Here is a 19,862-nt window from a genome sequence, read left to right on the forward strand (position 1 = left end):
TTTTTGGCATTTGTGCAAAATACAGCATCTGTAGCTTTACAAAGCAAAGTCCTGGAAAGACTAAATGATTTCTCTCAAGATCATTCAGGACACCTTTCTCAAAGCAGAGAAGTGAAGCTTTTGGTTTCCTGTGCCAAAGTTATCTGAATGAAACCTGTTATCCTCCTCTGCATTCTGATATAAGCCCCTTGTAGACCCCCATCAACAAGCAGTCACTTTTTTCAATGCTTATTCTTCCAACTCACCTCAACTTCATTTCACTAGCTAGAAAGCAGGTTGAGGGGTGAAGCAAGAGCAGGAAAAGGGAAGGGAAAACATGAGCACTGCAGACAACAAAGATATTTATTTACCCACGTAGGTCATTGTCTGGTAAAGCTTTAGTCTTACCCTGTTAAGGATATGTAAATAGATAAAATTCAAAGACCAGGAAGAAAAAGCTCCTGCAACAATACTCTTTAGTGTTCTGTACTCCAAGTTAACTTTAAATAGCTATTCTGACACCACCAGTTACGGGACTGCAGAAGCATCAAACACAACATGGGTTGGACAATCCACCTCAAAAACCCCACAATGCTTTCACTCCACAATCAGTGGCACCTAGACTTAGTATACTAAAAGAATGGCATTACAGTATGGCCAGGGCTCAGGTATCTTAGAGAAGTGGGCTGAAGACCTTTGAGGAAATAATTGCAATGCAACACAGTACTTTTGAGGTATGGATGGTTTGAGAACCAGAAATATATCTGAGCCATAGCATCAATATGATTTAAAACTTAATAACTTTCTGTTTCCAGAAATAAAGCAAAGTTGTTATTTAATGGCTGAAATACTGCCATTTTCTCCAAATGCCAGTAATAATTTAAATTCATGACTTCTGTATTATTCATGTGGTCCAATTTAATATGAACAGTATTTCTGGTGCTCAGTGTTTATGAAGAGTGTCTCTTTAGGGTATACCTTACTTTATGACAAACAGATGCTAGAAATAACTACCTGGTGCTCTGCTGCTGTGAACTGGGCATTAAAAATAGGGCTCATAATTGTCTATTCTGAACAAGAGAAAACATAAGGATCTTTTCTTGACAAGATGCTAGGGCAAGGTAGGATATCTCATTTTTTGTCCCTGTTTCTCTTTCCTATCTACTGTTCTCCCTCTCTTCACTCAGAAGAAAACAGGTGCTACTGAGTGTGATTTACTGACTCATAATGAAAACCTCACATTTTTTATTTCATTATTTGCTACACCATCTTTCAGGCCTTGGAAGCTTCAAAGATTAATAATCAAACATTTTATTTAGAGCTAAGGTGATCTGATGTAGAGGGATAACTGGGCCAAGCCACCCATTTTCCCTTCTGAGAACACACCTGCAAATGTAGTGCTATGGACCAGCACTGCTCCTGACATGAGAAGCCGAAAAGGTGAATGTGGAATCTTGTAAACATGAATATAGCTTACTTAAAAACAACAAAAAAAAACCCACCTTGGCACTACTTGAAAAATAAAAAACAAAACAAAACAAAACCAACCCGAAGAGACAGTGATTCCTTCACATCTCTAATGCTTTCTTCTTGAACAAAGTACTTTTGGATCATTTTCATGCCTGTGTTTTTCCACGGAGTAGTAAGAAGAAAGAGGAATAGATACTTGATTTTCATTTAACAGGCAGAAGTCATTAACTGGAATAAATAACTTTTTAGAACAGTGAAGGATTGTCAACAACAGTGCAGCGAACAGCAGTTCCATCTCAATGTCACCTTGGAAGGAACAGTGTAGACTCAGGAGATCCCACGTCATTCCACCACCAGAACCTAGTGCCACACGACACCCACTTTGTGACTTCAGTTTTTACCTTGTTGATTTTACCAGAATTAACTAATAAAAGCTGTTTCTAAGGATGCTGCATGCAACGATTCAATTTTATGTGAAGTAGTTCAGTTATCACTGAATATAACTAGAAAATTGGTTCTTAATGAATTCTTCAATTAATATCTTCACTTCATCAGACAAATCATTTTATCTTAAAAATTTATCTAATCTTAATGACAACATTTATTATCACTACTAGAATCCAGAATGGTTCTTCTATCAAAGTGCGTGGAATATACAAATTTCAGTTTTGCAGATGACAGCTACTAGTCTTTGACATGTGCTCTGATAGCAATGCCTCTCACTCAGACTTCATGGGATGGGCTCTTAGCTGGTGTGAACTGCTTAAGTCTTGTAGTCCACATCATCCAAGCTGAAAACCTTACTTCAACTTGTATTTAGCAAAGAAAATCAAAGAATAATTTTAGAAATATTTCTCTATATTATTTATACTATCACCCATCCTATGAAGCAACTGTGTTCTTTTCCTGGCATTAAAATCTATAAATGTATTTGTTCCTGCATGATTTGTTTACTTTCTATAAATGTAATTAGCGTTAAGTGTTGTTCTTCTGTTTCCTGTTTACTTGTTCCTCTAGGTTGAAAATAATAGCTTGATTTAGTATTATCTGTACCAGTAAGCAGTGATAACTACACAATTAGTGTGGTCATAGGGGGACTCTACACATTTATTTCATCTGTATTAATGTACTGGATCATGCTTTCCTAGTTATGTGATGGTATTGCATAATTGTAACTCTAACTGCCCACTATAGTTAATATTAATTTTCTGAGCACATCCATTGTATCACAGTACAAGGTGGCGTGATGGTTTGTGTAACAGGCTAGTGGGGTATACTTCAAGCATATTACAGTGACAATGATATATAGTTTAACTTTAGAAAACAAATCCACTACAGATACAGCGATGAGAAGCAACAGTTAAGCAAGAATTAAAGAGAACAGCTTTAGCTTTATCCAATGCAGTGCTACAAATTTGTAAGGAAGTAGATATTTTTAATTGTAACATTAATAATTTTTGAATTATTTGTAATTACACTGACTGAAATATATAGTCAGTATTGGGGAGTGACTCTGTAAAATGAAACTGATTGCAATGCAAAAGTTAAAAACAGAATAAAGCAATTAAAAGTAAAAATTGCCTCTTACCAACAACCATACCATCACAGACCACTGCATATAATTTTTCCAGTCTTTTTTGCTTATTAGGAAAAAGTTAATTATATTTCTACAGATTATTGAAACTACTAAAAACACAAATAGAGAAATAGGTTCTAAATTTCCCTAGGATCAAAACCAGAACAGCATTCCATTAGCCTGCTTTGAATTGTACACCCAAAACTATTTTGAAAGGTTTACTTTATGGACAAGCCCAAATTTAATATTTGATATAGTGTGGAGACATACTAGGAAAAACTAAGATACACACACAACCTACGAACTGGCATTTCTTCAGAAAAATCCATTATGCACATTTGGACTGAGCATCATTAAGAAAATCTGTGTATGAGCTATATTGTACACACCAATTTCATAATGATATGTATACTTGAATGCTACCAGGTATTGCAAGCTTTTCCCCACTCACTCTCAAATTCAGGATCTAGTCCAATCATCAAATAAGAAGAATGGGACTTAAAAATTAAAACCAAACCACACACAAAAAAACCCCAAACAAACAAACAAAACATCAAAGCCAAACAACAAAACCACAACAAAAACACAACACCACAACAAAACCTCCACCACCACAACGAAAAAACAACAAACCACAAAACCACACCAGAGAGACACTCTTAGTTTCTTTTTATATATCATTAAAGGCAGATTACAGTTTCACTCACTACAACACTGTGGGATTGATAAAAATTTCCTTCCTGTCTTCCTGTAGTTCAGTTAGAAAGCAGCAAAGATAAGGAAGATAAAAAGTAAGGTCAGAATTATTGTGTTACATATATATGTATGTATTGTTATAAATACATATATATTATTTATTTAATAATAGCACCAGAAATCAAGACAATTTCCATCCTTATATAATAAGATGTGCTTACATGCAAACAGGCATATAGATAATTCTATGTGATAATACGAATAAAATAGTGATATGAAAGGCGACCTATACGATGACATATCCTTGTAATAACAAGGAAGTCTTGTACCCATATGTATGAAAATAAACTACAAATATGCATTTAGATACAGTGACAAAGTTTGACTTGATACTTTCCACTTTATGGTATGAAACATTTTTGACCTTGTTCTGAACATCTTTGGATAAATCACTATTTATCTTCCGTTCCTTTCTGCATCTTATTAGAATAAATATCAAAGTTTTTCTCAGCTTTCTCCTTTTTGTTCCAAATTCCTGTGGAAACATACAAAAATTAATCCTTGCAATCTACAGCACTAACTTGTGCATCTCTGTCAAAACTTTGTTACTTTCTGGAATTTTTTTTCATAATGAAAACTGAAAAAAAAAACCAGTTAGAAAACTGAGTAGCCTAAATAAACTTCTAATTGCTAACCTGAAATCTTTGCACTTAAGTTTGGTTTTGCAGGGAAAAGAAATATTGATATTCTAATGCTTTGGGTATTTGTGAGATTTAGTGCACTTGAAAAAAAAAAAGCTCCTACTTATTCATCAATTACAGCAAAAAGAATAGCAGTATCCACTAGTGACTTAAGGTAACACACTCAACTTGCTGTTCTTGGTCAAGATGAAGACAACATGTGAAGAGATGTGCACAACAATCGAACATCCAACTCAGCAAAATACAAATACCATGCTAAACACAGCACAGACACAAAGTTGTTCACGAATTTATGAAATGCAGAGAAGCAAGATCTGAACAAAGACTTTTTGAGGGATGCAGTGCCACCACAGCAGTTTCCTAAGAAACAGCCCATCAGCATACAGCAGTGAGCAGCTATCCTGTGATGAGGTGTGTGTACCCTGTGTCAGGAGGGTGGTACCTGGTGATATATGACATAGAGGTGATGTATGACAGCTGAAGAAGGAGTTTGCTCCTGCTGAGCTTTGTCTCTCCCTCCACTAAAGACACAGACCACAGTTGCCTCACACACTTGCTGGACTCACCACGAGGCTGTTTCATGTGTGGGGTCCCAGAACCTGAGGGATGTTCTGCTACTGCACGGTAGCTGAGAAGCCTGTGCTGAGGTCTCGCTTTCTGAAGACCTGTGTAGGAGGAAGATTGTCCCTTGTCTACCTTGTGATCTGTACCTCTCTCAGCTGGATATTCAGCTGAGATTATAACCTTGCTTGGTTAAACCAATGGAAACAGATTCCAGTACAGACAATCTTCTCCCAATTCACAAAAAGTAGATTTCAGCTCCTCTTAAATTGACTATAAACAGAAAAAACTGTAACCAAAATAAACCACTCTCTAAACCCAAGTAGGAGTCCCTCCAGGAGTCTGCCTGCTTGACAACATTAATTTAGGTGGATGCTATCGGTGGCACATGAGCCTGAGGCAAAAGCACTAAACATTCCCTTCCTGTGTTGAATCATTTCACACGCTCCTGCTATTTGGGATAAAGTACACTAGGAAACATACGATTTAATTTGTTTTATTGCAATGATAAATATTGCTCAGTTGCTTGTCTTGTTTGATAGTCAGTGGAAAATTAATGATTTACACATCATTAACCGTTTACTATGATGTCATGTACTTCACTGATTTTTTTTTTCTGTGAAAAGGGAGAATGCAACATATAATAGAAGCATTTTTCCAAAATATTTTGATATCTGAGATATAACCAGACTATACTTCAACTACTTACTGTTGAAAATTCTATCATTGCTTCTGTTACACCATGTTTGTAAAGTGTTATTTCTAGCAAAGTAATATCAACTTTATGTTAAATGTATTTTTTAGACTAGCTGTTGTGCAGCAACTACGTAAGTTCTAGAAAGACTACATCATCGAGAACATCCTTAATCAAACCACAGCTAAGTGTTTTCAAAATACAAGATCAAGTTTTCTAAAACAGATAGTTACACATGAGATAATTGTGCATCTAGCACCTAGACACTCAGATTGGCAGGGGACAACTAAATTTTAGTGTAAAGTGAAACCCCAACTTTGTACCCAGTCATTAAAAGGTCTATTTCTAAGGTCTCTCAATTCTTTCAGAATAAAACTAGCTGGAACTTTCCATAATGTAACATTGATTACTATATTTATGCTGAGCTAATCTGTACTTACGAAAAATTAATCCTATACTAAAAATTGAAAATCATTAATAGGGCTCAAGGGAAGAAGATCTCACAGACTTAGAAGCATAACTGTTTGTTCATCTTATGTACAGTCTATGAACAAATACACACTTAGCTTGGAAAAAAAGATCTTTTGGGGTATCATGAAGACCTCCATCATGGAGGAGCAGGCATACACACTTGACTGGGAAAAATGCTGCTTAGGCCTGCTAATAGGCTAATAGGCTCCCATGTGGGACCCACAAAGAACTTCAAACACGATAAACTGTCGGACCAGAAATCACCGACCGCTCTCTCTGACTGAATCACAAGAAAGACTGAACGAGGTTGAACTGAAGTACTTCCATATCAAATAGTCCAATGCTATTAGGCTTTCAGTCTCAAATTCACAAATGAGAGTTCTTAGCATACATTGCAAACTTAGGGTTGTTCACAGCATGATGTGGCTCTGAATAACGAGATGAACTGATTAGGGGTTAAGGGTTTTTTTGGCTATCTTAAAAGCGATTTGAACAGAAATTAGGTACCAAGTGTTGTTTGTTTGTTTGTTTGTTTTTCTTTTCAAAGACATAAACATCAAATACAAATCCTGTTATGACTAAATAGAGAATGAAAGAAAAAAATATTAGGCAGAATTTCTGTACTCTGATTGTGACAGAATTAAGTAGTTGAATAAAACTGCAATAAAAGAAGAAGCTGGATTTAAAAAGGTCCATATTCCCACAGACATATTCTATGAAAACTAAATCAGAGCAGAAACTTCTAGTGGGTCTCCTTTCATTCCAGTGGACTTCAGAAGAGTCATAGTATATATCTGAGAAACTATCTGTGGCAGACCAGCAAGGAAACAAATACCATTACTCAAATGGCAACAAAAATTTCAACAACGAATTCAGTTTCCCAAACAATGCATTTTTAGTCAGCTGTTTCTTTTTTTTTTATTTAAGTCTGAAGTTTATTCATCTTAGTCCTGTGACAATCAAAGTGGAAAAATATTAGAAAATATGAAATGTTTACTTTTGATATTCTTAACAATACATTACTTCCAATTTCAAAATAAATATGGAATAAAAGGCATCTAAAACTGCACAAGAAGTTTAATTTTAATCAAGCCATTTTTGGAGGGGAAGATATATCACAGGTATTTTAAACACACTGGTAGGGGATGGTATCAGCTAGGACAGGAGAAGACAGATACTAGACATTACGAACTTACATTAGTACAATTAAAATTGTTTTCTCTCTGTACATCAAGGGTCCTGGCCATAAGCCTGGAATCTAAGAATAACTGAGTATGCTGTTAGCTTTTTCACAAAGCTTGTATCCGATGTTTACTTAATCATTTTTACTGTTTACTAGCCTGTTTGCATAGAATGATGAAGAGGTCAATTATCTATATCTTTATCTGAAGAAGAGAAGTTATCTTCTGTTGCTTAGTGGAACTATAATTCACCATGGCAATCAAAAATCTTGTAGCATTACCATTCTCACAGTGAGAGTGAGAATATTTCAAGCAGGAACACTTTTTTCCTTCTAAGTAATAGAAATTTTTATTCATTTATTATTTGCTTTATACAATAATATTTCTTCCGTATTCTGATGGGCATCAGGTAACACTGTCAAACTTTGCTGTAAAAAGATATGCCAGAGAGGAAACCTAGGCAACCTAGAATTTCACTATTAGTAATATAAGACAAAAGAGTTTAAACTTTTAAACCAAGTTCCATCACAATACTGAAAGTTTCCCAATCAAATTTTTATTTTAAGCAATTTCTGATAAGAGAAAGGGGAGTAGAGGAGGGGGCGATATTTTTAGCAACATTAGTTTGTAAGAATAAAATACTAGTTTGGAAAAATTACGACGCATTCATTATATGTAATTTTACATTCTCATGACTAAGTCATCATCGTTCATGGATTTTTTTTATTTTTTTTTTTTTTTAAACATCGCTAATGTATGAAAGTATCACTTCAGTTTGCATATGGTGACTCCACTCGTGACAGGAACTGCCCCAGATTTCAGGAATCGTTCCGTACATTGCTAAAGCAGCCTTCCTTTTATGGGGCTAAAATTTCCTTGTGGGGTCTAAAATAAGGACACCAACAACTTTTTTTTTTTTTTTTTTTTTTTTCCCCTACTTGTTATCCCTGTTCAGTGAACAAGTAAAGGTTTTATCCGACAACCGTATGTGCATGAGTGATGTCATTCAGCAGTGATGCTGACAGGAGTTAGTCCTCTGGCACTGGTCAGTGGCTTCCTGCATTATCTTTTTCCTCCCATCTGGCCTTCCCCAGCAAAAAGCTTTCCTATTTGCATGAAGAAATGTCTTCTGGACATGCAGGCCATACAATAAAGTCATTTCAAGTGTATGGATTTATACAGCCTCACATGCTCTCTGTCTATTTCTTTCGACTGTCACAGACAAAATCAAAATGTGTAAATTTAATGTAACTTTTTTTATGAATACTTAAAACATAATCGCATCTTCTTTATGGGTCTTCTGCTAGCTTAGTCTCATTAAAATTCATTCTTATGAATGTGCAGTGCAGAGAAAAGGCTGCTAACATGTCACAATAAACCAACTGTCTGAAACCCTGCAGAAAAAAAAAAAGAGGTAACATTTGCCTTGTACCTTGTAGTTTACGAGACAAGATATCTAGAAGCAGCTGTAAAATGGTCATAAAATAAAATTGGAATTTATATCAAAATCATTCTTAATACCTTGGGGCTTTTCTATCTCTGCATAGTTTACCCTGAGAGATTTAGTGGTGGAGTTTTATGTTAACCATCTGAAAGTTATAGTGGAGTTGTCAGCAATACTACCTCTTTTTGGTGTGTCTGCCTATATATCAGTCTATTTATTTTTAAATAGCAAGATAGTAACCCCCAGAAGGTGTAATATGAAAATGCTATTGGCAACAGCTGAACAGTTATAGAGCTGTTAACCATCCTTAATGAAAACGCTACTGAATGCAAGCTGCTTTTTTTTTTTTTTTTACAATAAGTATTTTTTTATAATAAACAGGGAGCATGAGGTAAAACGGACTCGCACACCACCCTTGCTGAGTAGGTACCCCACAGACCAGGGCATTTTTCTGACTTCTACTTAGAAGTTCTCCCAAGAGAGATGTATTCAAAACAAAACAAAAACAAAAACAAATGCAGCAGCATGAGAAACTGCAAGAAAATTCACATACATAATGAATGAATTATGAAACATTTCCTTTATGGTGGTGTCTGGGGCACGGGTGGGAAGCAGTTACCATAAAGTGATGTGAAAAAAAGAATGCTGAACTCAAGTCCTCTTCTCAGATATGGAAGATGTGTATGTGTACATATATGTGATAAGAAAGTTCAAGGAGTAGGTTTATCAAAATTGAAGGACTTGCATTATAAAAAAAAAAAAAAAAAAGTATTATAAATGCTTGCATCTTACTCTAGGTTCTGCCTGATGAGTAATAGCCCTAATGATTAAAAGATTTCCCATAAAATATCGTTTATTTGGCAACAAAACCATGAAATTTTCACTTTCATGCTCAGACATGATGCTTCCTAGTGCTGTCTGAAGTTTTACAAGAAAAGTTTGCACAGCTTCATTATCTCGTGAGCTGAGTCTCAAGTCTAACCTCAGTATTTATTAAGCTCAGCTTTTATCTATTCTGTATAAGCTTCTAAAAATGTGTCATTACAGAACTCAATCAAGGTTCCTGTTCCCAGATACACTAGTATTCCAACCCAAAAAATATGTACTGGTAACTTTGACATAAGGGGATTCTCGGGAATAAGATGAACGTGAACTTGTACAACCAAAGTTCAGTCTGAAGTTATTTCTTATTTGAAAAGCAAAACTAACTGCAAATGTTCAGTTGCGGAATAATTACTGAGGGGGCAAATTGTTGAAACTAGTTATTAAGGATATGCTTATTGAGAATAAAGTTATATCTACATCTTCAGCACATAAGGCAGCTTGCGCAGTGGGTAAGGAATCTGCTCTGCATGGTTCACCCCCCCGCAAAACCTGGCCATCATTCTTGGATAGCAGTGCATGGGGGGATCCCAGTGTGCTGGCACTAAGGAGTACAGGGGACTGAGCCACGTGGAGGCACCGTGGGCAGGCTCTGGGTGCAAGGCAGGTACAGGAACCAGATGGTACCATGCACCTAGCTGCTGTCAATTAAAAAAGATAAATGTTCCATTCCATCCAAAATTCTAGTTGCTGAGCTAGTAGATGTGTTGAAACTTGTTCTGCGGATAAACTTTGCTCATTATAATCTCATTATAACATCAAAACACACCTCTGTCCGTAAGGATACACACCTCCATCACACCGCTATGCTCCCTTGAGCATGCACTGTGAAGTTTTTACCTTAAAAATCAAAGCGAGTCTTTACAGCAATCAATAACAAAGGCATCCTGGCTTGTATCAGGAATAGTGTGGTCAGCAGGGCTACAGAAGTGATTGTGCCATTGTACTTGGCACTGGTGAGGCCCCACCTTGAATACTGTGTTCAGTTTTGGGTACCTCATCATAGAAAGATATTGAGGTACTAGAGAAAGTTCAGAGGAGGGTGATGAAGCTGGTGATGGGTCTGGAGCACAAGTCTGATGAGAAGCAGCTGAGGGAACTGGGGCTGTTTAGCCTGGAGAAAAGAAGGCTCAGGGGAGACCTTATCACTGCCTATAAGTACCTGAAAGGAGGTTGTACCATGGAGGGTGTTGATCTGTTCTCTCAAGTAGCAAGTTGATAGGGCAAGAGGAAATGACCTTAAGTTGCACCAGGGGAGGTTTAGATTGGGTATTAATGTAAAAGTCTTCACAGAAAGGTTTGTCAGGCACTGGAACAGGCTGCCCGCGGAAGTGGTTGAGTCACCATCCCCGGAGGAGTTTAAAGGGCATTTAGACGAGGTTCTTAGGGACATGGTTTAATGCTGAAGTTAGCTTATGGTTGGACTCTATGATCCCGAGGGTCTCTTCCAACCAAGACAATTCTATGTATGTATTACTAGACTCCCTCAAGCTCCACCGAAACATACAAAATAGTATAAAGTACCCTAAAAATAAGGGAAAGTTAGGGAAGACACCATCACTGAGAAGTCAAGGAAACAGCATTGCAGACTTCTGGGATCAGTCAACGGCTGTGCTGATCTTCTCCCCACAAAAGGATGCTTTGGGGTAAGATTTGCACACTTGGTTATATCAAGTGTTTCCCCAAGGACACTTAGACCTCAAGCTTATATTTATAATCACATTAGTAGTGCTATGTAGTCATCTTACAATATCTATATATTTGGTACCAATGAGTGTTTCTTGCAACTAAAGTGTATTTTTGCAACTAAAGTGTATTTTTTTCAACAGCAATCTAAAATAAGTTGTGTCTATTGCTTTATTAAACCTCATTATTTGTGGATCCAGTAACGAGAATTTCTCATTGCATGTGCTCAGGCTGATAGTATATATTATAATATTTGTGAATTTGTGCAAGCATGTAAACTCAATGACCATGACCCGACCCTGCACTATTAGTGAATCCATAATCGTGTGAATTCAATGCTGGACTGGTTGTTGAGCACAGTCAGACTTAAAGTACTGACTGGGGTCATTTGATGTAATTGGGCATCAGTCAGGAGTTCAGCTCAGCTGCCCCCAAGTGAAGTACTGAGGACAAGCTAGAACGCAAGGGAGCTTAACTTCTGCTGAATTAACCCTCTTAATGCAACATTAGTGTATCATCTTCCTTTATTTGATTACTATCTTTTACAGTGCTGTCTAACACATTAGTGGTGAGGACCAAAATGAAATAAAGAACAAAAGAAAATAAAGAACAATTACCCACGGTTGTTTGGAGTATGATTGCACAGGGAACAGTCAGGCTTCTTCTCCTGATTAGAGGAAAAGAATCTTCTTTCAGGTTCATGAAAATTATAAAATGGAGAGTTCTGCATGGCATAAAACCAGATTATGAACCACCAAGCCTCAAAAAGTTACCTGCTGCAGAGCAAAGCTACTGCTACTCTTGCTCATGCGAGCACAGGCCACTCCAGTGTAAACTAAAAGATGTTGGCCTAGACCACTGCTGATCATGGGTCTGCACATGATGGGCATGCCCCACTGCCAGGCTGAGCTGGGACCTCACATTCATAACACTCCAGATCTGAGGACTGCCTGCTACTAACTAACAGAATGTAAGCTCTGCAGATTTCTGGACATATATACTTCTAAGAACACTGCCAAAACCTGCATGTAGTACTTCCTCCTTATTTCCAGCCTTGCCTTCACTTCTATATCTATAGCCACTTTGTTTTAAGATATAGTCCAATGGCTCTTTTCTTATAATAGGCCATGCTAGGTCATGAAAATTCACTCTTTGGGTGCAGCATCTCTACTCATGAAAACTGCAAGTCATTAAAGAACTCGTGATATCTTTTAAGTATTTCTTGCTGGAGAACAGAGAAAGAAGTGGAAGAGGGAACCACAACAGAGGTCCGTACTACAAGATCTTTCACCACTAGAGCTTTAGGTAGCCAATTATATGCAAAGTGGTTGGAGAAGAAGCTGAACCTTCTGTCATGTGTCATGTGTATCTTGTATCTTGTGTCATGCATAGCAATGCAAAATTTCATAGTCTTTTAAGATTTGGTACACCTGCAGCAATAGCTAGAGCAGTAGGCATTGCTACTGTAGAGAAGATTTAGGAAGCCCAAAGATGCAGTAATTAGGCTGATATAAGACTATATCAGGGAGAGCCATAATCAAATATTTTAATATACTAGGCTTTGCTTCGGGTCCTTAAACACTGTTTGAAATTATGATAGAGCTACAGGCAGTTTAAGAAATAAAGCAAGAAAAAAACCCACACAGCCTTCTTTTCAAGAAATTAATTTCCTCTGGGAGTAGAAATGCTGGGTTTGAGTTATCCTAATCCTCTTGAGCCACTACGTGCCTTTAATGAAGTGTGGACAAAGCCAGAGAGTGCTTAAGAAACAACAGAAAAGAGTTCCAAGACCACAGAGGATGCCACATTTCTTGTTGGAGTAAATAGGTTTAAAAATTTTGAAAAAATGAAACAAATCTAAATGGGATTTACATTTCCTATGAGCAAAATGTCTGATGAATTTGTCTTGGCTACGGAGCGACCAGAGCTAACTTTAACCAGAATTTGATGAAGTCTAATAACCTAGGATTTGCAACTATTTGATTATCTTGGGACAAAAGCCAGGTAGGTAATGTATTCCTAGGGAAGTGTGGATGAAAGTATATTTGGTACCAACTGACTGTTACCACCCATGTATGATACCATCTGGAAGCACGCTGGCAGCTTTGGAAAAAAAAAAAACAACAACAAAAAACCAAACCCACACCTTCAATAAAAAGAAGAAAAGCTGTTAAATGGTCTCAGTATGTGCATTAAACAATATAAGAGGTTTGTTTAAAAACCTTCTGTTCACTTTATAAACTAAGACTATATCAAAATATGTTGGGTGATAAGGCAAAAGTAGTACCTTTTTACAGTAAGATATTTTTGTGGTTTAGGAGCAATTAGATTATGTACAGTAAAAGCAGAATCACACTAGTGAGAAGCACGATGCCACCAGTCTCTTTTAGGGGGCAAAGAAAACTTAGGCATCATACTCCAATGCATAATAGTGAGGTGCCCAGTCACCCATAGAAATCCTGAGCTAAGACTGGAGCAGCCAGTGTCTCAGACACATGGACAACATGAGGGTCCTTAGAACAGTATTCACAGCAGCCCGTGGGCCTGGCTATCCAACATCCAGTGTGGAGGCCCAAAAACAACTTTTAGACCTCATAAGTGGTTAAGCATCCAAAGTCCACGCTATGAGACAGGCATTTATTTCCTCTTAAGATTTACAGCATTGATTCTTCTCCAGAGGTGAGATACTTTCCTCCCTTCTCCCACTCCACCAGAAAAAAGAGAAAAAAGGAAGTCATGTTCAAGCTGAGTTGTATCTCGTTCCTCAAGAAATCAGTGGGACTACTCAATGACCACGATGCTCCTAAATGTTAGAAAGCACAGCAGAGACTGGCCATAAATCCGAAAATCTTTTTCAGATATGTTGTTATAAAACAAGCTCATCTGCAAGTACTTTAATTTAGTTATTCAAAAAAAAAAAAAAAAAAAAAAAAGCTTAAAAGTGCTCTGCACAGCATTAGGTGTCTAAGGCCTATCACAAAAGCAATCAGATCACTTTGGAGACCAGCTGTGCATCAAGTAGATTGCTTTCATCTAAGTGATAAAAACCTTGTAGACTGTGAACAATACTGGGCATAAAATGTAACATTTTTAATGAACAACATAAAAGAAGAAAGAATGAGCAACAGAAATGGCAATCTAGTCAGAAGATGGGGAAAAGGAGCCTCCCTAACCTGACATTTTATAGCAAGTGGGTTTTGCAGTAAGCAGAATTTAGAGGGGAAAACAGTATTTTTCTCTTCTAATTAATCCAGTTAGGGTACCTTGCAAATCAATCAGGAATGTTCCGTCATCAGCTGACTGAACCTAAAGAACAAGCATTAAAGTATTTTGGACCTGCTTCAGATGCAGGATAACTTGACGAAACTCCATTAATTTCAATGAAGATGCAAAATTGGCCTTTTTACTGTAATCTGCTACATCAACATGAAAGTAAAAGCATAAACCATTAAGCATATAACTGTCTTTATATTTTATTTCTTTTATGAGGACATTAACAGCAGATTATATCTTTTGTGAGCCATCTAACAGGACATTAACGATGGAAGGGTGCCCAATAAATAAAATGATTGTTATTACTACTAGTTATAGTTGGTCTGCCAGTACCAACCACTAAAATTTTAATGCTGGAATGTCAGGAGTTACTTCAGCACTCTGCATTTCAAACCATCTTCTTCAAGTGTTAGCATTATTTTGTTCAGCCCAACTTAAACACAACTAAAACTTCATTTCAGTGTCCAAATTTATTTTTACTTCCAGGTGCTGGAGGTTCATAGTGGAGATTTGAGTGCTCCAGTGCAGGTACAGGCCAGTCCAGAATGAGAAGCGAGGAGAAAATAAGGAGGAGTTTAAACTCAGTCTGACAGAAGCACAAGTGGATGTGGACTTGGAAAACATCTGCACAAATATTTCACGCCCTTCTCAACACTGTTTTTTAATCTGTGGTATCTTTCTATATTTTGTTGTGCATTCTCAACTGCTACCATTTCTTATGTAGTGATCCATCGCACTATTTCAAAATTCAAGATATTTCAAAGTATCTTGCTCACAGGCAATTATGAGTATTTTGTATTTCATTATAAAAACCAAAACCCAACTGAAAACTTGGAATCAAAATTCATTTTTCAAATATGCCTCATTCAATGCCAAAGGCTCTAGCCATATTAAAAAGACAAGTCAATAATTTCCAAGAGCAACGGTTACACGTGTGAAACCAAAGTATATGTGGATATATACTCATGTACACAGAGACACAATCTTTTCTTAAAAGAGTTTAAGCTTTTTAGATTCAGCCTACAGGTCTGGATTGTGAAACAAAAATCTTGGTTTCAATTTTCTCCTGTCCCAAATTTTCACTTTCTTTTATCCTTTAAGGCAGACAAAATCTACGACCTTGACAATACTCTGCTAGCAGTTACATCTGAGCAACCTTACTGAATTTACAGAGACTGCACAGAAAGAAAGGTGAGCATATTTTGTCTACAGAAACATGCAACATCTGTCTTGGTTTCAAAATTGTGGAAAGTAGATATTGGTCCCTAGATACCAGTATAGTGTCATTAGACTACTGCTAACACTTGCCTTTTCCTGAACTTCCTGCTACTGGAAGACAAACTTACACGCTTCTGTTTTGGAAAACCTCATCATTCAAGAAAAACGCATTTTAAAAGCCCAGAAAGGACTCAAACCAAAATGTTGAAAGAAAACAATACCCTTTTCTCTTAAAATACTGATGTCTTGGTATAAGTCAGTTAAAAGCTTAAAAGGGTAATATTTATGCTATAAGTTCACAGTCCACAACTGGATCTTGAGTACTTATCATTATTTGATCTTCCCTTCTTCTCCTTTTTTTTTTTTTTTTTTTTAAATACCTTATTGCCTTGTCTTTCTTTGTCTCTTCCATGCCCAGAGGAAATCTACTGGCTGACACCTAAGTTAAGTACTGCAGGCCTGACTCCTTCCCATGACAGAAGAATTGTTTTTGTAGGCCTTTAAAAATATCTTTTGATGTGATTAGTCCTAATAAAGTGTACTAACCACTAAGCTCTTGGAGAGCCAGCCCTACTCATTGATGGCAGATCAAGGATACCAGCAAAGCAATCTCTCCCAAGAACTCTTTGAAATCAGTCTTCCCACTGCAGGCAAACTTCTCTTATTCTTGAGATACTATCTCAAGTTTCCATATACAACTGTTTTTTGATTGCTGAAGACAAACTAATTTAAAAAAAATATTTAAATACCTCCAACCCTAGCAGTATGATGGACCAGCAGACAGAGGAGAGAGGAAGAGAGAACAAGATCTCCTGCTACCACCCAGGAGAAGGCACATTGCCTTTGGAACAGCCAGACTTCCTCACAGCCACCAAGTCCAATACTCCCCACAACACAAAAGAGCATCTTGTGGTACCTGCTTGTTTCAGCTGAATGCACAAGAGAGGCAACTCACTGAATCTCCAAGCAGTTTTATGAAAAGTCTCACAGAGCATCATGCATGTCAGGCATAGGTCAACAAGACATCAGAAACAGCAGCAGATGCCTGATAGCCACCTAGTAGCAAAGGGGGTGATAAGGCCCAGCCACAGGAATTCATGAAAGAACATAGGGCCATACAGAAATGCAGCTTTTTCTTTTTGTTTGGTTCCTCCCCACAGCCTTTTTCTTTCCCCCTCCATATTTTATAGAAGGGTTCTTCAGTGTACTTGCTTATACAGACACCTTCTAATGTGAAGATGTATGGAGCCAACAGTCCTGACTCACAGCTTAAAAGAGCAAAAATACTTGATGACTCATTTTTTTTTACTATAGACATAAGGACATAAAACAGTGCTACCAAATACCTTCTTGTTTTCCCTTCTGTGTTAACAGCTTGTGCTTATATTCTGTCTCTCTCTGAATAAACTAAGCCATAGCCCATAGAAGCAGTGTTTTTGATCTGAGTGACTTCTAAGGGACTTCAAATGGCCTCAACAAAAAAAAAAAAAAAAAAAAAAAAAGAGAGGCAAGAGGTGCAATGAAAGGAAAAGAGGCATATTTTCTACATAGAGAATCTGAATCCTGTATGTACAGATACACGCCCTCTCTTCTGGTTTACATGTGCCAGTGGAGCTGGTCCTGGAGCATGCGTAGTCTTATGAACAGACTTCCCCCTACTATAGCAATGGTGTTTGTCTGCACCTGCACATATAGTGGGGAACTCCAGAACAGGATGCACTGTTGTGACCTCTCACTCTTGGGCATGGAACACTAAGCTGGGACATGTAGGTAGGTTGTTGGGTGATGTGTTTCCATTGCTTAGTTAGGCAAAGGTAAGAGGCAGCCAGCATCTGCAGGGGAGCAAGTTTGCAAACCTTTTTAACCAAATACTGATCATTGCCATTGATCAGGAACAAACACAAAACTCTGCTATATTGGAAAGCTAAAGAGAGAAGGACTACTATATCAGAAAAGATACAGAAAGACTCTGGAAAACACAAAGGAAAAAGAGAGTGCGTGGGGGCATAGAGTTTTGTGGCACACATTAACCATCTTGATGCCTGGTTGTGCCTGTGGCTGCAAAGGAGCAGGAATGGGATACAGGAGGCAGGCACTAGTGTCCCAGAATACATCCATCATTGATACCTCTGGTCTCTCTGAGCCACTGCTGGTGGTAAGACCCTAGTGTTGCATGCAGTATGTGGGACTGCATACCCATCTATGACTTCAGTAAACTCTGAATCTAGAACACGGATCAGTCCAGGATGTTTTAGATGGCAACAAGCCCAGAGACTAGTGGAGATACAGCTTCACAGACCTCCATGAGTCAGTGACCTTGGCAGACCCACCAGCATTCAGCTATTATGCCATAAAGTATTAAGACTAACACACGGATAGCTTCCAGAGTCTGACGCAGTCCAGATACATTTGTGTTGCTTCTCCAGGTCTTTCCAGTTCATAATATAGATCCCACACCCCCAAATGGAAAAATCTACCATTGACAACCCACATTCTGGCTAATTTTACGGTCTCAAAGATGTCGCAAATCTATGTTAAAAAACTGTCAAAGCACAGCAGTGTCAGTTTCCTGGCGGCAGAATCTTAGCTAGCTATGCTCTCCAGGTATTAAAAACCAGCTGAAATACAGTTGTTGTTCACACCAATCATATGCTTATAGACTCAGTAATAAAGATGCTTTCTCATGCAATTCTGGTCTTATTTTCCCTGGTTCTGTCCAGTATGGATTTTCCCACTGTTTTTCTCCTGTCCTGAAATCTTGATAGCTATTGCAACATGTTGGTGCAGGAGGATGACTATGGACATTAAAAGACAGTAGGTCTCTGTCTCTTACACATGACTTCCATTATAGGGCTGGGAATATTGCAGGCAAACCAGGGAAAAGCTAAAAGGGACTCGCTAGTGACTGATGCAAAGGCTTATGGATAAGTGGGATGCCTGACAACTCCAGATGTCTTGTTCAGTATGAACAAGACAAAGCCATTCTGAAGCTGTCCTAAGAGGTGGTCAAACACAGTCTTGCTAATACAGCATATCTGACAATAACTACAGATGAACAGGCTCATCTGTAGAAATGAACAACATCAAGGTTTCTTCAAAGGTTTGGTTTAGAGACATAACTACTACTTTTCCTCACGGGGAACCATCCCTACACAATAAATGCCTACTCCAACAGACAGAAGGGTCAGACTGGGATTTTACTTACGCTGTTAAGTTACGGAATAGTATCAACAATATAGAGGCTATCAGATGCTGACATCTCTTGCACCAGAACAGTGTAAACAATTATTTTTTTGAAAGTTACATCGAAATTCATGAGGATTTGCAAACATCTAAGGATATAAATACAATAAAAGTCTCAGCTTGATTTAGAGTCCCAGAAGCTGCTGTCATTTCATGAAAGCAACACTGTCCCAACTTTGAGAGGAAACAATGTAAACTGCAGCCACCTCCAAAGGGCAGTTGTGAAGCTGCTGCCAAAGACAGGTAAGTTTATCCTTTTGCTTGTAACAAAGAGACTGTGACTAACCTATTTTGTTAAAAAAACGTTCCAGATGCATCATCATCACAGGTAGAACTGCTGAATTCAAGGATGCAATGGTGCAGACTAATAACTACACTGCTGTCTTACACATCTTGGGAAGACATGAAAGTCCACAAAAAAAAAAAAATGAGGCATCTCTGAAACTGGCCTGAGCATAAGCCACCTAACTCCAAGCAATGGTTCTGACATTCTTAAGAACAAAACAAACAAAAAAATGTGATTAAAGGAACATGGTACTGATATCTGATTGAAGTTTCATAAAGCACCAGCCAAACAACATCATTAAGAGATTTTCTCAAGAGTCATATTTTATACAACACTGACCTGTTAGACAAGACTTGGACATTGAGTGAAGCCTGCCACATTTGCAGCCATTGTTGAACAAAAAGTATATATTTTTTTTTGCATTCCCTAGTTACATGCTTTGGTCTTGTGAGATACTGCAGGGACTTGATTCAAGCATTCGACTTAATTCTCTAGATGTTG

This window comes from Streptopelia decaocto, assembly GCF_964273445.1.
Source record: "Streptopelia decaocto genome assembly, chromosome: 1".
Taxonomy (NCBI): domain Eukaryota; kingdom Metazoa; phylum Chordata; class Aves; order Columbiformes; family Columbidae; genus Streptopelia; species Streptopelia decaocto.